The 19,936-nt window shown below is 37.3% G+C and overlaps 1 protein-coding gene across 9 annotated transcripts in view; it reads right to left on the minus strand.

Annotated features, from left to right (window-relative positions):
• PTPRD (protein tyrosine phosphatase receptor type D) overlaps positions 1 to 19,936 on the minus strand; it is a 1,060,901-nt gene that overhangs the window by 466,743 nt on the left and 574,222 nt on the right. The window contains exon 5 of one of the 9 annotated variants that reach the window (XM_047699812.1): positions 17,127 to 17,254. The exons of the other annotated variants lie outside the window; for them this stretch is intronic. The gene's annotated coding sequence lies outside the window, so the exon portion shown is untranslated. The remainder of the gene's footprint in view (positions 1 to 17,126; positions 17,255 to 19,936) is intronic. 9 annotated transcript variants of the gene reach the window in all.

The raw sequence follows: 19,936 nt of genomic DNA on the forward strand, positions 1-19,936 counted from the left end.
CTCAGGTCATGATCTCAGGGTCCTGGGATCGAGCCCCACATCAGGCTCTCTGCTCAGCGGGGAGCCTGCTTCCTCCTCTCCCTGCCTGCCTCTCTGCCTACTTGTGTTCTCGGTCTGTCAAATAAGTAAAATCTTTAAAAGAAAAAAAGAGAGAGAGAGAGAGAAGGACAAAGTAGTAGGATGTAGAGGAGGGGGCAAATTTAAAGGAATTTTGGAGTTAGCATCGTTAGGGGCCGTTGACTTGAGAGCTGAAAGGGAAGGCAGGAATTCGGGTGTGACTGAGGATGTGGACTGGCCATGTAGGCTCTGGGGAAAGAAAAAGTGACCATCCGTTAACTTACTTTTATTGACCCAGGTGTTTTTGACTTAAGAGACATTTCAAAAAGGTCAAATCAAAATGCAAAGATGTGTTTTAAGACCAAAGAATGCCTGCACTGAATGGCCAGATCCTCATCACTTTCCTAACACATATCTCAGATATAAGGTAGAGCGAAGGTCAGGGACTGTGGAAGCAATGAAGCAAGAAATGGACAAGGTCAGGGAACGTGTGAAATTATCTGTTGTAATCATTTCTTGAGGAAAAAAAAAAAAGAAAACTGGAATAGTCCATTTTTAAGCAATGTCAAAATGACTTCTTCAAATAACTTTGTTGATACAGCAAGTATATGTAGGGGAGATTGAGAGGATAGTCCAGTCAGCTTTGGACACATGAATTTGAAGTCTTTATGACTCCTCTGGGTAAATGATCTCCAGTCACCTATGGTACTAAGGGAAACAGGGCTTATTACCTTGATTCTAAAAGTAAAATGATGTTTCCACAATTAGATGCCAAAATGAAGTTGAAAGTCATCCATAGGGGAAATGAATTCCAGAGCACACACATTAAAAATGATAATAAATACAGTCACTTTCTAGATTTTTGGTTTCTACTGAGCCAAGGTCAGTGGTTTGTGGAAATACTAATGGCTCTTACCTGTCCTTTTTAATGGACGGCAGAAGCATTTATAATGGAGGTTTTGGTTTTGAGGACAGCAATGAGGGAGTTCTGGCACTGGTGATTTAAATCTAGCCGTTTTGACTACTGATTTAAATTCATTTGATTTTAACCAAATCTGTCCCAGCTCAGAAGAGAAGCTCATAATAGCTTGTCTTTGTTTAATCCTAAAAAAGATGGGATTGTGTATTTTGAGGACAGAAGCACTCATTTTGCCTGCAGTTAAAGTTAACTACTGACAAGAAGGAAGAACAAAAGCAGGGTAAAGACCCCTGGTCGCTGTTTATGGAGGACACGCTTTCCTTTCTTGTTCCCTCTTTTCTTCCTTCTCTCCATCTCTTCATTCTGCACTCGCTTGTGCTTTTAGTTTTGTTTTGTTTTGTTTTTTCCTTTTACTACTCTGAAAACAAAATACAGTTCCTTAATTGGCCCTCATATGTAGATGCTACTTTGTATTTACAGAGTGCTTTTACATCCATGTCTCCTAAGATCTTCACATTTTGAGTGATCAGCAGGAAAGCAATGAGTAAACTGAAGCTCAAGAAGTTACTGACTTAGGTAAGGCCACAGAGTAACTTAGCAGCCAATAGATAATTCATGCCTGGGATAGCCAGCCTCCAAGATAGCCTTAAATTATCTCTGCCTCCTTGTATTCACAAACTTTGTGTAGTCCCCTGCCTATGATAACAGGGTTGCTCTGAGAGAGTGCAATACAAAGATGAGATATCACTTCCAAGATTCGGTTGTAAGAGAAATGGCAGCTTCCTTCTTGGTCTCTCTCTCAGTCTCCCTCTGTCCCCCAATCCCCTTATATGTCTCTCCCTCTTTTCTCCTTTCTCCTCTCTCCTCTCTCTTTTCTCCCCTACTCCCGTTATCTCTCTTTCTCTGATCTTTCACTTTGGAGGAAGCCAGTGACCTAAACCACTCACTTGTGGAGAGCTCTACTGAGGATTCCTTAAGCCAACAAGGAACTACCAACTCTTGCCAACACACATGTGTTTAAGCCATCCTGGAATCGGACCCTTCAGTCCCAGTCAAGTCTTCAGCTGATTACAGCCCCATGTAACATTCTGACTACAAATTCATGAGAGACCCTGGGCCAGAACCACCTAGCTGAATGGCTCCCAGATTCCCGAGCCTCAGAAACTAAGTGAGCTGATAAATAAGCACTGTTTTATTCTGCTAATTTGGGGTAATTTGTTATACATCAATGGATAACTATTACTGTGTCCACATTTTCTCTTCCTACTCTACGTAAGCAATGCGGCATTCAAAACATAATTCTGGTTGCAGGGGTTTGCCAAATACTCTGTTAGGCACCAGGTTCTAGAAAGACAGATGAAATTGACATATGCACACAGAATTTTAAATAAATGGTGCTAAAAGTATATCATGCATACCTGTGTTTGTATTTTTGAGTTCATTTGGAAAGCTATAACTTCTCTAAACTCAGTCTTGAAACAAGAGACTATCAAAAGGAGAGAAGTTTGTTTGGATTCAGTCTTTTGAGCAAGGATCCTGGGGGGAATTACCAAAAGCTAAAGAAGTTCTTTCATTCCCAGCAGCACAGCTGGGATATTGATATTGAATACCAGGAAACTAAGGAAACGTCTTGCTTGACTGCAGTTGTCACATTATCATGCATTACAGTGCAGCAGCCCAAATCAAAGAGATATGCAAAATTCACCAAGGACAGCAGTGATGCATTTTTTTTCCCCTGTACATGTGGAAACACATCAGGAAAAGGAAGGCGGGTACAAATGGAAAAACATCTGCTGCCTAAACCCATTTGAAAAATATTTCTACAAAAATAAATGTGCATCATCGATAGGGTATAGCAGATGGAAGTGCAATATGTTTAATTTAGGGGGGACGCGATTGAGGAACGGAGAGTATGGAAATAAAATACTTAAGCCCATTTCACATACTGCTGCCCATTACGTTACACTCTGCTTGGCAAGAAGATATGAAGAAAATCACCTTTTATCTGCATCAAACTACTCTGAAAGAATTCCAAATAGTTACAGCAGACTCTCTAGTGGTATTTACACGCTAGAGATTATTTGACAGAAGCCAAATTTTGGGACAGCAGCATAATTTCCCTCTAAAATGAAAAATAAATTATAGAGTTGTTTTTTGGTTTTGAAAATATTTTAACGTTACTGACCTGCCTCACAGGGACTTAACAAGACAGAGCAAATAAGGGAATAAATTATTTTAGATAATAGGCAGTAAAAATGTACTGGCTCAGTATTTGGGGGAAAGGCCATGTAAATATATGATTATGCAAAAAAAAAAAAAAAAAAAGATCAAATATTCCAAATGGCTTTGAAAAGTGGCCAATGACTGACAATATAAAAAGGAAGATAGGTCAACTTTTTGTATTGCAGATGAATTATTTTTGGCCTAATATTAAGACAAATTGATCACCTTCTCAGCACATACTGAAGTCTCTTGAATTCATAATATCAATTAGCTTAAAGGGTGAAAACTTTTTATACTTTCAGATATCATTTGAAGATTTTGTTGGAATTTCTTGGGCACAAACTAAATCGGAAGACATTACTATTTAATAGAATTGTGTTTACTTATTTTACCTAATAAAATAAAAGACCCTACTTAGAAATTACAATAAATATAGTAGTGAATTAATCTCATACAACCAATATATGGTTAAAAACTTTTAGGTTGTAGGAACTGAGTAATATCATTCAATATATTATCAAAATGTCGATAATATTTTAATCATAGTCCACATAAGAATAAATTGTAAGATTCTTTAAGGATGGTCCAAACATTTTAGAGTTAGAAAATTTTTATAAAAGATGTTTCTTGGGGCATCTGGGTGGCTCAGTCAGTTAAGTATCTGCCTTCGGCTCAGGTCATGACCCTTTGGCCCTGGGATTGAGTCCTGCATCAGGCTCCCTGCTCAGCGGGGAGTCTACTTCTCTCTCTCCTCCCCACTTGTGCTCTCTCTCTCTCTCACTATCTCTTTTTCTCTCAAGTAAATCCATAAAATCTTTAAAAATTTAAAAATAACTTTTAAAAAAGCTGCTTCTTGAAGGGGAAATCCCAATGTCAAAGTGACTACAGCAATCTCTGCTACTGTCCATTGTGTTTTATGTAAGATCTAAAGGAGAAGGATATGTCCTCTTAATGCATGCTATTTTGAAAGGTAAACTAAAAAATGTACAGAAAGAATTAATCAAATTTCATGCTTTTAGTCAATAAAATGAAGCATATTATTAAAAAAATCATGTAAAAAAATCAAAAGCCACTCTTGTAGTTATAGGAGGTAGCAAAGACTCTTTAACTCTGATAAGGAAACATACATGAAGAAATTAAGTGCCATATGATGAAACATGGTAACAACTAGGTCACCTTTAGGTGTCTGATTAAAAACAAATCACGTTAAGTCATTTAAAATGATCTATGCACACTATTGGTAGCCACAGCAGAAAAAGTTATAGGTCAGTGCATGGTTTATGAACTAATCAATAGGGATATATGGGATGAATTGCCTTAATTCTTAGTAGCCAAGATATAAATAAATTTCTATAATACTGGAATGTAATATTTTAAACCTGGGAATTATTTAAGTATATAAGAATGAACAATATTCTATAATAGGGACTAGTGAAGGCCAATGGTACATTTGACCTTTACTATTAATATAAAATGTTCCTCAGCAGGCTGACATTCTGATAAGAAAATGGTCCCACTAAGCATAACAAATAGCATGGAGGACAAGGGGAGATGGAGAGGAGAAGGGAGTTGAGGGAAATTGGAAGGGGAGGTGAACCATGAGAGACTATGGACTCTGAAAAACGATCTGAGAATTTTGAAGGGGTGGGGGGTGGGAGGTTGGGGGCACCAGGTGGTGGGTATTGTAGAGGGCACGGATTGCATGGAGCACTGGGTGTGGTGCAAAAATAATGAATACTGTTATGCTGAAAAAAATAAAAAAATTAAAAAAAAAAAAAGAAAGAAAATGGTCCCACTAAATTACAATGATCCTCATTTATCAATACCTTAGGGTAAATGAATACTGTGCTGCCTAGAGACTTATTACTCAGCAGAGTACTTGTAACTATGAACTGTGGATTTAACTGCTTCCCCACAATATTTAATTATTCAAAACTCCTGTAGATATCTATGGGTTCCTGATATTGACTACTAATGTAATCACTTAATTTAAAAACCATAATTAATCACATCAAATCATCATGTGCTTGATCATTCAAGGCTTTACAAAAGAATGGGATTTATATATTAGATTTATATAGGACTTTAAAAACAGAACTTCTGGTCTTATGGTTGACCAAAATTCAAATTTCATTAATCCAGAATTGAAATAACCATAAGTAACCAGAAAGGCAAAATGACCATGATTTATTTCCTAGAAAACAACAGATACTTTTATCGGTAAACTAGAACACTTCTAGAACCTGGAAGACCTTTCTGAATAAACACATAAGAAATTCAATTCAAGGGCGCCTGGGTGGCTCAGTTGGTTAAGCGACTGCCTTCAGCTCAGGTCATGATTCTGGAGTCCCGGGATCGAGTCCCACATCAGGCTCCCAGCTCCACGGGGAGTCTGCTTCTCCCTCTGACCTTCTCCTCGCTCATGCTCTCTCTCACTGTCTCTCTCTCGCTCTCAAATAAATAAATAAAATATTAAAAAAAAAAGAAATTCAATTCAAATTATGTTCAGAATATTTTAAATGTCAAATATTTTCCTCTTTAGAGGAGGTATAGGAGATCTACATATCATCAGGTCCCAGGAGTTCAGCTAGATAGTTATCAAACCATTCTGAACACCTACAAACTCAACAGGAGATAGAAGAGAAGATGATCAGCAATTCTAGGAACAGAAAATAGACCACTTTCTGGAAGGTAGGATGCATGGAGAAGTGAATCCGAGACAACATACAGGAAGATAGATGGCAGAGGGAGGGTCTGGCTCCCAGCAAGTGAGAGAACAGTGGTGCACAAAATCAGAACTTTTAGAAGTCTGCTCCATTGAGGGACATCATTCCAGAAACTAAGTGGGAGGTGGAGCAGTGTAGTCTCAGAATCCACCAACACACAGAAAGACCAGGGGTGTCTGAGTGTGGCAGAGCTCCCAGGTATTGTAACAGAGAGACCAGCTGCAGAGATGGAGCTGAGTAGGGGGCTTTCAGCTCAGGTTTACCTTAAACCATGATCCAAGGCACAGACCAGCCACCGTTCTTCCAGCAGGGACCCCACAAGTGGCAGATCCAGAGAGACCCCCTCCTTCCTCCTCTGGGAGGAGCAGCACAGGAGCATGCTACAGGAATCTTCTGGGTTGGGAGACTCCAAAAGGGGTTGTGCGCCAGAGATAGAAATGCTCAGCACAAGCTGGGTGAGCTCAGAGTATGGCTGGAGACCAGGGAGATGGGTGGGATTGACTGCTTTTCTCTGAGGGCGCACTGAGGAGTGGGACCCCAAGCTCTCAGCTCCAATGGGGCTGAAGATTGGGAGGCTGCCATTTTCATTCCTGTCTTCCAGACAGGAAGCGCTCAGGGAACAAAAGCTACCGAGAGTGAACCCAAGCAGATTACTTAGCCTGGTCCCTGGCAACGGCAGTGCAATTCTACCTTGGGCAAAGACATTTGAAAATCACTGCAACAGGACCCTCCCTCAGAAGATCAGCAAAAATATCCAGTCAAGACCAAGTTCATAAGTTAAGGAAAACCACAGAACTCCAGAGCTAGGGTAAAGCAACCATAAAATTCATGGCTTCTTTCCCATGATCCTTTAGTCTTTCAAAGTTAAATCTTTTAAATTTTATTTTTTCTTGTTCTATTTTTAAAAAATTTCCTTTTTCCTATTTTAACATTTTTAACTATTTTATCTTATCAATACCTTTTTAAAAATCTTTTTAAAATTTTCGTTGTCATAGTCATATTTTATCCCGTTATTGTATTTAAATTTATTTTTGGTTACATATAGGTTTTCTTTTTCTTTAAAATTTTGGGATACAATTTTTTCTAATAGATCAAAATATACCCTAAATCTAGCTCGTGGCTTTGTTCTAGTCACCAGTCTGATCACATTCTTTCCTCTTTATTTTTTTCTTTCTTTTTTAACCAACTTCTTATCAATTCCTTTTTTAGAATCTTTTTTTTTAATTTTCATCTTTACAGTCAAATTCCATCCCTTCATCATGTTTACCCTTATTTTTGTATATATATGTTCTTTTTTTCTTTAAAATTTTGGGAGGTAGTCTCTTCTAACAGACCAAAATACACCCCAAATCAAGTGTGTGGTTCACAAATATATATATATATTGTGAACTAAAATCTAACCAAGTTGAAGTCAAAAACTGTAGGCTCTTACAAGGATAAATGAGGCAGAAGAGAGAATTATGGTATAGAAGAACAAATGATAGAGAATAAAGAATCTGAGCAAAAGTGAGACAAACAACTACTGGACCACAAGGGGAGAATCTGACAGATAAGTAATACCATAAGATGAAACAATATTAAAATAATTGGGATCCCAGAAGAAAAAGAAAGAGAGAGTGAGGTAGAAGGTATATTGCAGCAAATTATAGCAGAGAACTTCCCTAATGTGGCAAAGGAAACAAGCATCCAATTCCAGGAGGCACAGAGAACCCCCTCAAAATCAATAAAAATAGGTTCACACCCCGTCATCTAATAGTAAAACCTCCAAGTCTCAATGACAAAGAGAAAATCCTAAAAGCAGCTCAGACAAGAGGTCTGTAGCATACAATGGTAGAAATATTAGATTCGTAGCAGACCTATCCACAGAGACCTGGTCAACCACAAAGGACTGGCATGATACATTCAGAGCACTAAATGAGAAAAATATGTAGCCAAGAATACTATATCCACCTAAGCTGTCATTGAAAATAGAAGGAGAGATAAAAAGCTTCCAGGACAAACAAAAATTAAAAGAATTTGCAAACACACCAAACCAGTCTATAAGAAATACTAAAAGGGATCCTCTAAGTAAAGAGAGAGCCTAAAAGTAACAGACCAGAAAGGAACAGAGACAACATACAGTAATAAATCACCTTACAGGCAATACAATGACACTAAATTCATATCTTTCAATAGTTACCCTTAATGTAAATGGACTAAATGCCCCAATCAAAAGACACAGTGTATCAGAATGGATAAAAAAAAAAAAACAAGATCCATCAATACGCTGTCTGCAAGAAACTCATTTTAGACCCAAAGACACTTCCAGATTTAAAGTGAGGGGGTGGAGAACAATTTACCATGCTAATGGACATCAAAAGACAGCTGGGGTGGCAATCCTTATATCAGATAAATGAGATTTTAAGCCAAAGACTATAAAAAGAGATGAGGAAGGACACTATATCATACTTAAAGGGTCTGTTCAACAAGATCTAACAATTGTAAATATCTATGCCCCTAACATGGGAACAGCCAGTTATATAAACCAACTATAACAAAATCAAAGGAACACATCAACAATAATACAAAACAGTAGGGAACTTTAACACCCCCCTCACTGAAATGGACAGATCATTTAAGCAAAAGATCAAGAAGGAAATAAAGGCCTTAAATAACACACTGGACCAGATGGACAACACAGATATATTTAGAACATTCCATTCCAAAACAACAGAATACACACTCTTCTCTAGTGCACATGGAACATTCTCCAGACTATATCACATCCTGGGTCACAAATCGGGTCTCGACTGGTACCAAAAGATTAGGATCATTCCCTGCATATTTTCAGACCACAATGCTCTGAAGCTAGAACTCAATCACAAGAGGAAAGTTGGAAAGAATTCAAATACATGGAGGCTAAATAGCATCTTACTAAAGAATGAATAGGTCAACCAGTAAATTAAAGAATTATAAAAAATCCTGGAAACAAATGAAAATGAAAATACAGCAGTTCAAAATCTTTGGGGCACAACAAAGGTGGTCCTGAGAGGAAAGTATATAGCAATACAAGCCTTTCTCAAGAAACAAGAAAGGTCTCAAGTATACAATCTAACACTATACCTAAAGGAGCTGGAGAAAGAACAGCAAAGAAAGCCTAAACCCAGGAGGAGAAGAGAAATAATAAAGATCAGAGCAGAAATCAATGAAATAGAAACTGAAAGAAGAGTAGAACAAATCAATGAAACTAGGAGCTGGTTCTTTGAAATAATTAATAAGATTGATAAACCCCCCACCGGACTTATCAAAAATAAAAGGAAAAGGACCCAAATCAATAAAATCATGAATGCAAGAGGAGAGATCAAAACCAACACCAAAGAAATACAAACAATTATAAGAACATATTATGAGCAACTCTACGCAGCCAATTTGACAATCTGGAATAAATAGATGCATTCCTAGAGACATATAAACTACCAAAACTGAACCAGAAAGAAATGGAAAACCTGAACAGACGAATACCCAGTAAGGAAATTGAAGCTGTCATTAAAAATCTCCCAACAAACAAGAGTCCAGGGCCAGACGGCTTCCCAGGTGAATTCTACTAAACATTTAAAGAAGAATTAATACCTATTCTCCTGAAACTGTTCCAAAAAAATAGAGATGGAAGGAAAATTTCCAAGCTCATTTTATGAGGCCAGCACTGCCTTGATCCCCAAACCAAAGACCTCATCAGAAAGGAGAATCACAGACCAATATATCTGATGAACACAGATGCAAAAATTCTCACCAAAATATTAGTCAATAGGATCCAACAGTACATTAAAAGGATCATTCACCACGACCAAGTGGGATTTATTCCTGGGTTGCAAGGTTGGTTTGACATCTGCAAATCAATTAATGTGATACAATTCATTAATAAAAGAAAGAACAAGAACCATATGATATCCTCAATGGATGCTGAAAAGCATTTGACAAAGTACAGCATCCTTTCTTGATCAAAACTCTTCACAGTGTAGGGATTAAAGGGACATACCTCAATATAATCAAAGCCATCCATGAAAAACTCACAGTGAATATCATTCTCAATGGGGAAAAACTAACAGCTTTTCCCTAAGGTCAGGAACACAGCAGGGATGTCCACTATCACCACTGCTCTTCAACATAGTACTAGAAGTCCTAGCCTCAGAAATCAGACAACAAAAAGAAATAAAAGGCATCTGAATCAGCAAAAAAGAAGTCAAACTCTCACTCTTTGTGGATGATATGATATCTTATGTAGAAAACCCAAAATACTCCACTCCAAAACTACTAAAACTCATACAGGAATTCAGTAAAGTGTTAGGATATAAAATCAGTGCACAGAAATCAGTCGCATTTCTATATAACAACAGCAAGACAGAAGAAAGACATATTAGGGAGTCAATCCCATTTACAATTGCACCCAAAACTGTTAAGACACCTAGGAATAAACCTAACCAAAGAGGCAAAGAATCTGTACTCAGAAAACTATAAAGTACTCATGAAAGAAATTGAGAAAGACACAAAGAAATGGAGAAATGTTCCATACTCATGAATTGGAAGAACAAATATTGTGAAAATGTCTATGCTATCTAACATATTTAATGTAATCCCATCAATTTTTTCAAAGAAATTGAACAAATAATTCTAAAATTTATATGGAACCAGAAAATACCCCAAATAGCCAGAGGAAAGTTGAAAAAGAAAACCAAAGTTGGTGGTATCTCAATTCCAGACTTCAAGCTCTATTACAAAGCTGTAATCATCAAGACAGCATGGTACTGGCACAAAAACAGACACATAGATCAATAGAACAGAATACAGAGCCCAGAAATGGACCCTCAACTCTATGGTCAACTAATCTTTCACAAAGCCGGAAACAATATCCAATGGGAAAAAGACAGTCTCTTCAATAAATGGTGTTGGGAAAATTGGACAACCACATGCAGACCATTTCCTTACATCACACACACAAATAGACTAAAAATGGATGAAAGACCTCAATGTGAGACAGGAACCCATCAAAATCCATGAGAACACAGGCAGCAACCTCTTTGACATCAGCCACAGCAACTTCTTCCTAGAAACATTGCCAAACGAAAGGGAAGCAAGGGCAAAAATGAACTATTGGGACTTCATCAAGATAAAAAGCTTTTGCACAGCAAATGAAACAGTAAAGAAAACCAAAAAACAACTGGCAGAATGGGAGGTAATATTCGCAAATCAGATAAAGGGCTAGTATCCAAAATCTATAGAGAACTTAGCAAACTCAACACCCAAAGAACAAATAATCCAATCAAGAAATGGGCAGAGGACATGAACAGACATCTCAGCAAAGAAGACATCCAGATGGCCATTAGACACATGAAAAGGTGCTCCACATCACTCGGCATCAGGGAAATACAAATCAAAACCACACTGAGATACCACCTCACACCAGTCAGAATGGCTAAAATTAATAAGTCAGGAAACAACAGATGTTGTTGAGGATGCAGAGAAAGGGAAACCCTTCTTCACTGTTGGTGGTAATGCAAGCAGGTGCAGCCACTCTGGAAAACAGTATGGAGATTCCTCACAAAGTTGAAAATAGAGCTACCCTACAACCCAGCAATCACACTACTGGATACTCACACTAAAGATACAAATGTAGGGATCCGAAGGGAAACATGCACCTGAATATTTATAGCATCAATGTTCAAGATAGCCAAATTATGGAAAGAACCTAGATGCCCATCAACAGATGAGTGGATAAAGAAGATGTGATATATATATATATATGTATATATATATATACATATATATATATAATGGAATACTATGCAGCCATAAAAAGAAAACATGAAATCTTGCCATTTGCTACTACATGGATGGAACTAGAGGGTATTATGCTAAGTGAAATAAGTCAATCAGTGAAAGACAATTATCCTATGATCTCTCTGATATGAGGAATTTGAGAGGCAGGATAGGAGGTCATGGGGGATAGGGAGGGAAAAAATGAAAGATGATGGGATTGGGAGGGAGAAAAACCATAAGAGACTATTAATCTCAAGAAACAAACTGAAGATTGCTGGGGGGTGGTAGGGAGGGATAAGGTGGCTATGTTGTGGACATTGGGGAGTGTATGTGCTATGGCGTGTGCTGTGAAATGTATAAGCCTGATGATTCACAGATCTGTACCCCTGGGGCAATTAATACATTACATATTAATAAAAATATTTTTTCTTTTACTCTAATTTAAGTAATAATCTATGTGAAATATTTCTGTAATCCCCTAGTTAACATAATGTTAGATGAATTGTAACATCCCATTTCCTGATCATTTGTGATAAACTGAATTTTGCCACGTTATCTCTTAATTTTGGTCCATATTCAAGGGACTTCAAGCATACAAAATTTGACTGTAATAAAATAAATTCCAGTTGCAGAGGAAGGTAGATCCCAATGTGATTGTGCTATGGCTAAGAGATTTATTCCCAGCTCTCCAAACTATAGCTGTAATGGCAAATCATACACAAACCTCCCCGTAGGCATGAATTCCAAACTCTTATCATAAATTCATTTTCCAAAGCTACAAATAAATAGATCGCTTGATTTTGAGTTAAGTTTATTCTGTGCCAACATATGGATCATCAGTAGTGAAATCGTCTATAAGGGATCTCAATAATAAGCAAAAAGGACACCTAAGCTCTATGTGATGCAGTTGCAAAGAGTCCTTTCTGCACCAGCACACATTTTGAAGGCCATGTCTGGATACGTGGGTATATCTTGCTTGTCAAATGACAACTATCCTGAAGACTCCACAGGACACCCCAAACACCACCATATTCATGAAACACTATCTTACCCACCAACTGTATGTGATTTCCCTCTTGCTGATCTTATATGGATCAAAAGCTGAGTCATTCATCCTGCTGTGCTTTGTATGAAAGATATTTGTATATTTGTCTTCTGCTCTCAGTTAGACTGTGAGGTCCTTGAGAACAGATCATACAACTTCCTGTATTTGCATTTATTCTCTTTGGTGTCTGGAACAGTGCTAACTCTTAGAAAATAAATTTAACAGAATCTTTCTTTCAAGAGGCATGGCAACTGGGCTCAGAGCTCTCAAACCGAAGTTGCATAAAATATCTCATGCTGGGCTTACATGGAATACTACACTTTATGCTTTGCAGAATGGATTCTCTCCTTTTTGGATTTATTAATATGGTAATTACAACATCTTATATATCTGACTAAGTATTCATCTGTGCATCAAATTTTCCTTTTTAGTCTTTGGTATTTCTTTTTTCAGGTCAGGTCTTAATACATTAAGCCTTTATTTATTTTTTTTTAAAGATTTTATTTATTTATTTGACAGAGAGAAATCACAAGTAGGCAGAGAGGCAAGCAGAGAGAGAGAGGAGGAAGCAGGCTCCCCGCCGAGCGGAAAGCCCGATGTGGGGCTCGAACCCAGGACCTGGGATCATGACCTGAGCCGAAGGCAGCGGCTTAACCCACTGAGCCACTCAGGCGCCCCTACATTAAGCCTTTAAATAAAATAACTGAACAAGCTGATGATGTAGAGTAAATCCTAGGATCATTAAGTCCAGTTCTCCACAAATTCTTTAAGAAGCATTAAGATAATAATAATAACTTTCTAAACTTTTTAAAGTTCAAATCATACCAAAGTGCCATCCTATCATTCTCTGTGCCAAGAACGTGGATAATGCTGCTTTCAAATAGGGATTATTTAGAGAATGCAAGACCAAACAATTCTGGGTTTGCTGGGCTAAGCATAATGCAGCAGCAGAGAACTTCTGATATTTACTAACAGGAAACGGATTATAAATGGAAGATGTTTAAATCTACCAAGATCATTCTGAATCATCTCTAATAAAGAGGAGCTTCCTGTTGCATTCTAAAACTAGCCTAGCAAGTCATCTAAAAACATCTTTTTTTCCTTTTTTTTTTTTTACTCATCCATCCATTTAACAAACATTTATTAAGCACCTAGTCTATGTTGTGCATTGCTTATGGCGGGGGCTGTGGCCTAGCAGTTAATACAACAGGTTGTGCTCTCTTGAAGTTTACGAGTAGTTAAATATAATTAATCTGCAGAACTGGCTTCCACGAGTGGTTCACTAGTCATATAACAACAGTTATTTTACTCACAGACCTTTCATTGATGTAAATTTACACTTTAGGTCATGGCATCCAGGTTCTAGTCTCCTTTCTTTCACAGATTGAGTGGCTCTGAGAAGTCACATAAACAGCTCACAGCCTCAGTTTCACAAGGAAGGCTGGGTAAGTTCCACTCTGCTTTTCTTGCAGGGTTATGATGAAGTTTAATAAAAAATCTTACGAAGTGATCATGCACAGAACATATATATATGTATATATATACATATATATACATATATATATATGATATAATACTAATTTCACATACATTGCTTTACCTAATGTTATAGTCCTATGATATTATAATAAAATACCATTATTATCTAAATGTCAGAGTAACACAATATCTGTAAGAAATGTATCTTTCAAGGTTTCTTTTTTTCTAAATGAATGTATTCATTAATTTGCACATATAATTACCAATAATAGTTTGGTAGCAATCACTGTGTAGGTTCATCTTCCTTAAAGGCTTTCCTCAGGACACCCTAGTGTAGATGATGTTGGAATGCATTCCAGTTTTGTTGTGTTTGGTATGAGAAAAAAAATCCCGAAGCCATCTAAGAATTTATCAGGCAGAACTGACTCAGTGTGACCCCTGAGGTGCCTTAAACTTTCCCAGCTGGAGAAGACCAAAAACTGTCCACTTTGGAAGATATAAGCACTAAACATGTCACCTCAATGACAAAGAAAACAAAAGGAAGACATTTGATTGAAAAGGTAGCAGGGGAGAGGGAGGAAATGTTAACTTTATAAACTCTGTATATCTTTAATACTTTTAAAAAGATTTTTATTGTATTTTATTTATTTATTTAACAGAGAGAGAGAGATCTCAAGTGCAGAGAGGCAGGCAGGGGGTGGGGGTGGAGGTGGAGGCAGGCTCCCTGCTGAGCAGAGAGCCTGATGCAGGGCTTGATCCCTAGACCCTGAGATCATGACCTGAGCCAAAGGCAGAGGCTTAACCCACTGAGCCATCCAGATGCCCCTGTATATCTTTAATATTAACCAAGATGAAACTTGGCTTATATCTCTTGATGAAATTCAACAATCACTCAAGCTCAGAGACACAGCAACCAACAGAAAACTCCAGCTGCCTTCCCAACCTCTGTCCTCCTAAACAAAGAAGGTGTAGCAGATGCAGCCAGCTTCAATTAACATTTCACCCTCAGGGTTGATCTTCTCAGTCTCAAACATATTTTATTCAGGTAAAGAATCCCCCTTTTCCCCAGGGGAAATAAAATTAAGATTCTGTTGGGAGTTAAAAATATAGTACTGCACCATAATTTTTTATTGAGGATGGTAAGTAAACATTCATATCCATGAGTTTACAAGAACAAAGTGTACAAGCACAGGGTGACAGTTAATATTATTTTTCAAGGATATGAACATATAATCAAATAGCAACAATCACTTCCTCCTCTTTTCCCATCTATATATATGTATAAATAAGTGTGTGCATGCATGGATTGCTAATGACTGACCCACGTCAAAAGTTTTAATGACTTAATATACTAATGATAACTTAATAATTTGTTTCTTGGCTGAGTATTTTAAGAATATCTATGCTTTAGTATTTTTTATCCTTATTTTTAAATTGTTTTCTAACTTTATTGACATGTAACTGACATATAACTTTGCATAAGTTTAAGGTGTGCAACATTACTTGATACATGTATATATTGCAAAATGATTACCGAAAGTCATTATTGCCTCCATCACTTCACGTAATTATCTGTTTTTGTGCATGGTATGGTATGATATACCATTTAAGGTCTACTCTTTTAGCTACCTTCAAGTATATAGCTCTTAACTATAGTCACCATGCTGTACATTAGATCCCTAGAACCAACTTGTCTGATGCCTGGAAATTTCTATCCTTTAACCAACATCTCATTTCCTCCACTCCTGTCACCATTCTGCTCCCTATTTCTGTGAATTCAGCTTTTTAAAATTCCATGTGTGAGAATATACAGTATTTTTCTCTCTGTTTGACTTACTTTACTTAACATAATGCCTTCAAGTTTCACTCACATTGTTGCAAAAGGCAGGATTTTCTTTTTTATGGCGAATAACGTCCTATTGTGTATACCGTATGTATATATATATTTTTAAATTGTGTCTTGTTATATATCACACAAAGCCTTCAAATCTTCCCCTGAAATGACCAAAGCTATTTCATAGAAAATATCTTTATGCAAGATTATACATAAATAAACCAGGGATTCTAGGTCAGGCAGACCAGGATTTGAACATCAATGCTATGGGACCATATAACAAGTATTTAATCTGAGCACTACTTTCCTCCTCTGTGAAGTATGAGCAGTAACTACTAGACTTATCCTACAAAGAATAAACATAATATATGGAAAGCATAACACGTTGCTCTCTCACAAATCTCTCTCTTTCTGTGGTCACAAAATCCTAGTGGTGGTTTTAGGCACTGCCTTCCAAAGGGTCACAGACAAATGGCGTCAGGGTGTTTATTTTGTGATGTTTAGGAAATGATTGAGGTATAATAAATATATTCCACTAATTTGGATGCTATGAAACTCACTTTTCTATTATATATACCTAGCTTCTAGCCTTGCCACTTTTACTGTGTGCCACGTGCTTAATGTGTCTCAGTTTGCACCCTTAATGATATTACCACAGCTCTTCACACACCACAGACACTGAAAAACATAAACAAAGGAAAGGAGGGAGAAGGGGAGGGAATTCTGAACTGAGATAATTTCCCTCTTACTTTACCTCCCAAGTGAGAAAAGGAAAAGGGTTATGAAAATTCTAAAATATTATTTACTATCTCCAATCTAAAACTTTTTAACTGGAACAGGATTATTTATTTATTTATTTATTTATTTATTTATTTATTTATTTATTATTAAATTGCGATCTTACTAAACATTTATTGTAACTTGCCTGTTTCAGAACCTCTGTTATAGGTGAGTCCATTGAGGTTAACTAGTGAAGGGCTTGGACATGCAGGTTTGAGTATAGAAAACAGTTTGGAAACCTGTGCTTCAGATACAAGGTGGTCCACTCACCCTACTCATCCCACTCATGGTTGATTCTGAGATTCTCATTCCGTTAACCACAGCTTCAGGCACTGTCCAGCCAAGTCTAAATGCTCAAATAGAAGAACGTTTACAATCCCCTCCTTTAATGACACTTCCTGTCCCAAAGCCAAAGGAAGAAAATGCAAAAGATAATAAGAGGAGTCCTCCAGGGGAATACACAGCTAAATGTACTACGCTACAACCCCCGCCCCCCATCCCAGGGTTTCAGTTATACATGCTTAGCTGCAGCTCCATGTGGTCCAGAAGCAAATCATCATCCTTCTGACAGATAGTCAGGTCAATAGCTGCGTAACACTACGTCACATCCTCCCCTCATGTCCTTCCATAACGTCTGCATGTTACCATTTCACATCCTCGCCAACAGAAGAGTGAGTACAATATGATACTTTGAGGGAGAGAGACAATATTCGGGTAACTTTTTTTTTTACAGTATATTGTTATAATTGTACCTTATTAATAGTTACTATTGTTAATCTCTAACTGTGCCTAATTCATGAAATAAACTTCCTCATAAGTATGTACATATAGAAGAAAAGATAGTATATATAGGGTTTGGTACTATTGGTGGTTTCAGACATCACCTGAAACAGACCTCCGGCAGACATGGGGCATTACTGGACTTGCAGGAGCATGGGTGCCTGAGGAAAAGCAGGATTTGCCTAAAAAATGACCACCCCCTATAAGAAGGATGCTCTTAAAAGTGGGGATTTTCTTTTTCCAGTTGCAAATTCTAGTTTCTTTTTTTCTAGGTAAATTTGTAGGTCATAAGGATGTTTGCTTTGATTCAGGAAAGATCCTAGCAACCCAGAGCTGAGAGTTAGTAGTTGTTTGGTCTTGAGAAAATTACTTAATTTCTTTCAGCTTCCATTTCATCATCCTTAAACTGGAGATAGTAGGCACACTTTCCCACAGAACAGGCAAGAGGATTAAACAACAGAAGAGGCATATAGTGGACATTTGGCCAAAGACAGCCATTAGCTTCACTCACAAATAATTGTCCTGCAAAAGTGTATGTAGAAAAATCCTCCTTTTCTCTGGTCTGAACAAATGCATACCTTAGATAACATGAATAAAACATACACTGTACTTATTAGGCTTACCCTGTAATTTAATTACATGCAGGAATAAGCAGCTTATAATGATTTCTAAAATCAAATGGAATTAGTTTTGCCAATGAGGAAATCAAATTCACCTGGAAGATTTTTTGACATTCTTTTCAATAACCTACTCTTTCCAAATCCTGTTAATAATTACATCTTATAACATTTTACTTTTAACCTCTGACTTCTTTACATCTATATTTATATCATCAAAGTTACAAAATAATTATTAGTAGGCCTGTTCATACTAACTTTCTTGGCAGAAAAAGGAGAAAAAAGCCTCATCAGAAAGTCATGTCAAAAACCCACTTATTGGGATGCCTGGGTGGCTCCTTGGTTAAGCAGCTGCCTTCGGCTCAGGTCATGATCCCAGCGTCCTGGGATCGAGTCCCACATCGGGCTCCTTGCTCAGCAGGGAACCTGCTTCTCCCTCTGCCTCTGCCTGCCACTCTGTCTGCCTGTGCTTGCTCTCTCTTTCTCTCTCTCTCTGACAAATAAATAAACCAAAATCTTTAAAAAAAAAAAAAAACCCACTTATTGCGAAAAGATATTCTAAGGCATACTCTAAATGTTTGTTCTTTTAGTATTTTTCTTCCTAATGCTTAAAAGCTGGGCACTTTAAAACCAGCTATCCTGACTGGAGACAAACATGTGGCATAAACTTTCTCTGAATCAAAATATACTCTACGCCTCCTACTTCTTTCTCATGTCATAGACCTGGTGTGGTGGCTATGTGGCAGCGACCTGGAGAAATAAGAGTGACTGTGACATGATCCTTGGCCACAGGTAGCTCAAAGGCTAGTAAAGAAGACAGGTAAGCCTACAAAAATAGGCTGTGATGTTTTCACTCTTTCCAATATTCTAACATCCTGAGCCTTCTAAATTTGAAAGGGAATCCTGCCAACTATTATCCAATTAGAGATGCATTTTCTGGTTTTGTATAACAGAAGGTAAAGAAAGGGAGACTCCAAAGGAACTATACTACCCTATTGGTTGAAAGTTCTATGGGACTTCTCTGTTCATTTAATGAGACTTGTGCTCATCAGATCAAAGTCATGTATTCTTCAGATACTGCATGCTACAGACATTATCTGAAAAAGTAAGAAGAGTGTGAGAAAATGAGTCAAGACCACCTTCCTTCTGGGCCTAGTCCCATTTTGCAGTAATTGGTTGATGCTGGTATAATCCAAACCAATACTACAGCTCAGAAAAATTGGCCAGCTCAAGTCCACAGTACAAGACAGAACTGGGTTTAAAATTCCTATAAGTTCAGGACTGGTGGTCTCTCTCTAAAACTACATGTTCTTGAAGGCAGCATAAATATCAAAGTAATCCAACCCTCGTATCAGAAATGAAAATCTTATGCAAGTCACCTTCATACAATTTTGGAAAATGACTATAAACTCAATTCTAATTTAAAATAACAGAAATATTAACAGATAGAGACAGGGAAGGAAAATCTTTTGGATATCAATGCTATGACTGCATGTACTTTTTTTGGTACCTTAGGAGCTAATTGGACCATTTTAATGTGCACATAAGTATCACACTTTTATTTTCAAAGATTCATAAAATGCTGACAATTCCACCAGCAAGCTAGTTTTAAAATTCAAACTACAAACATGTAATTTTTGTAAAACACAGAACCTATGTTCATGTGTAATGAACAGACTTAAA

This window comes from Lutra lutra, chromosome 13, assembly GCF_902655055.1.
Source record: "Lutra lutra chromosome 13, mLutLut1.2, whole genome shotgun sequence".
NCBI lineage: Eukaryota > Metazoa > Chordata > Mammalia > Carnivora > Mustelidae > Lutra > Lutra lutra.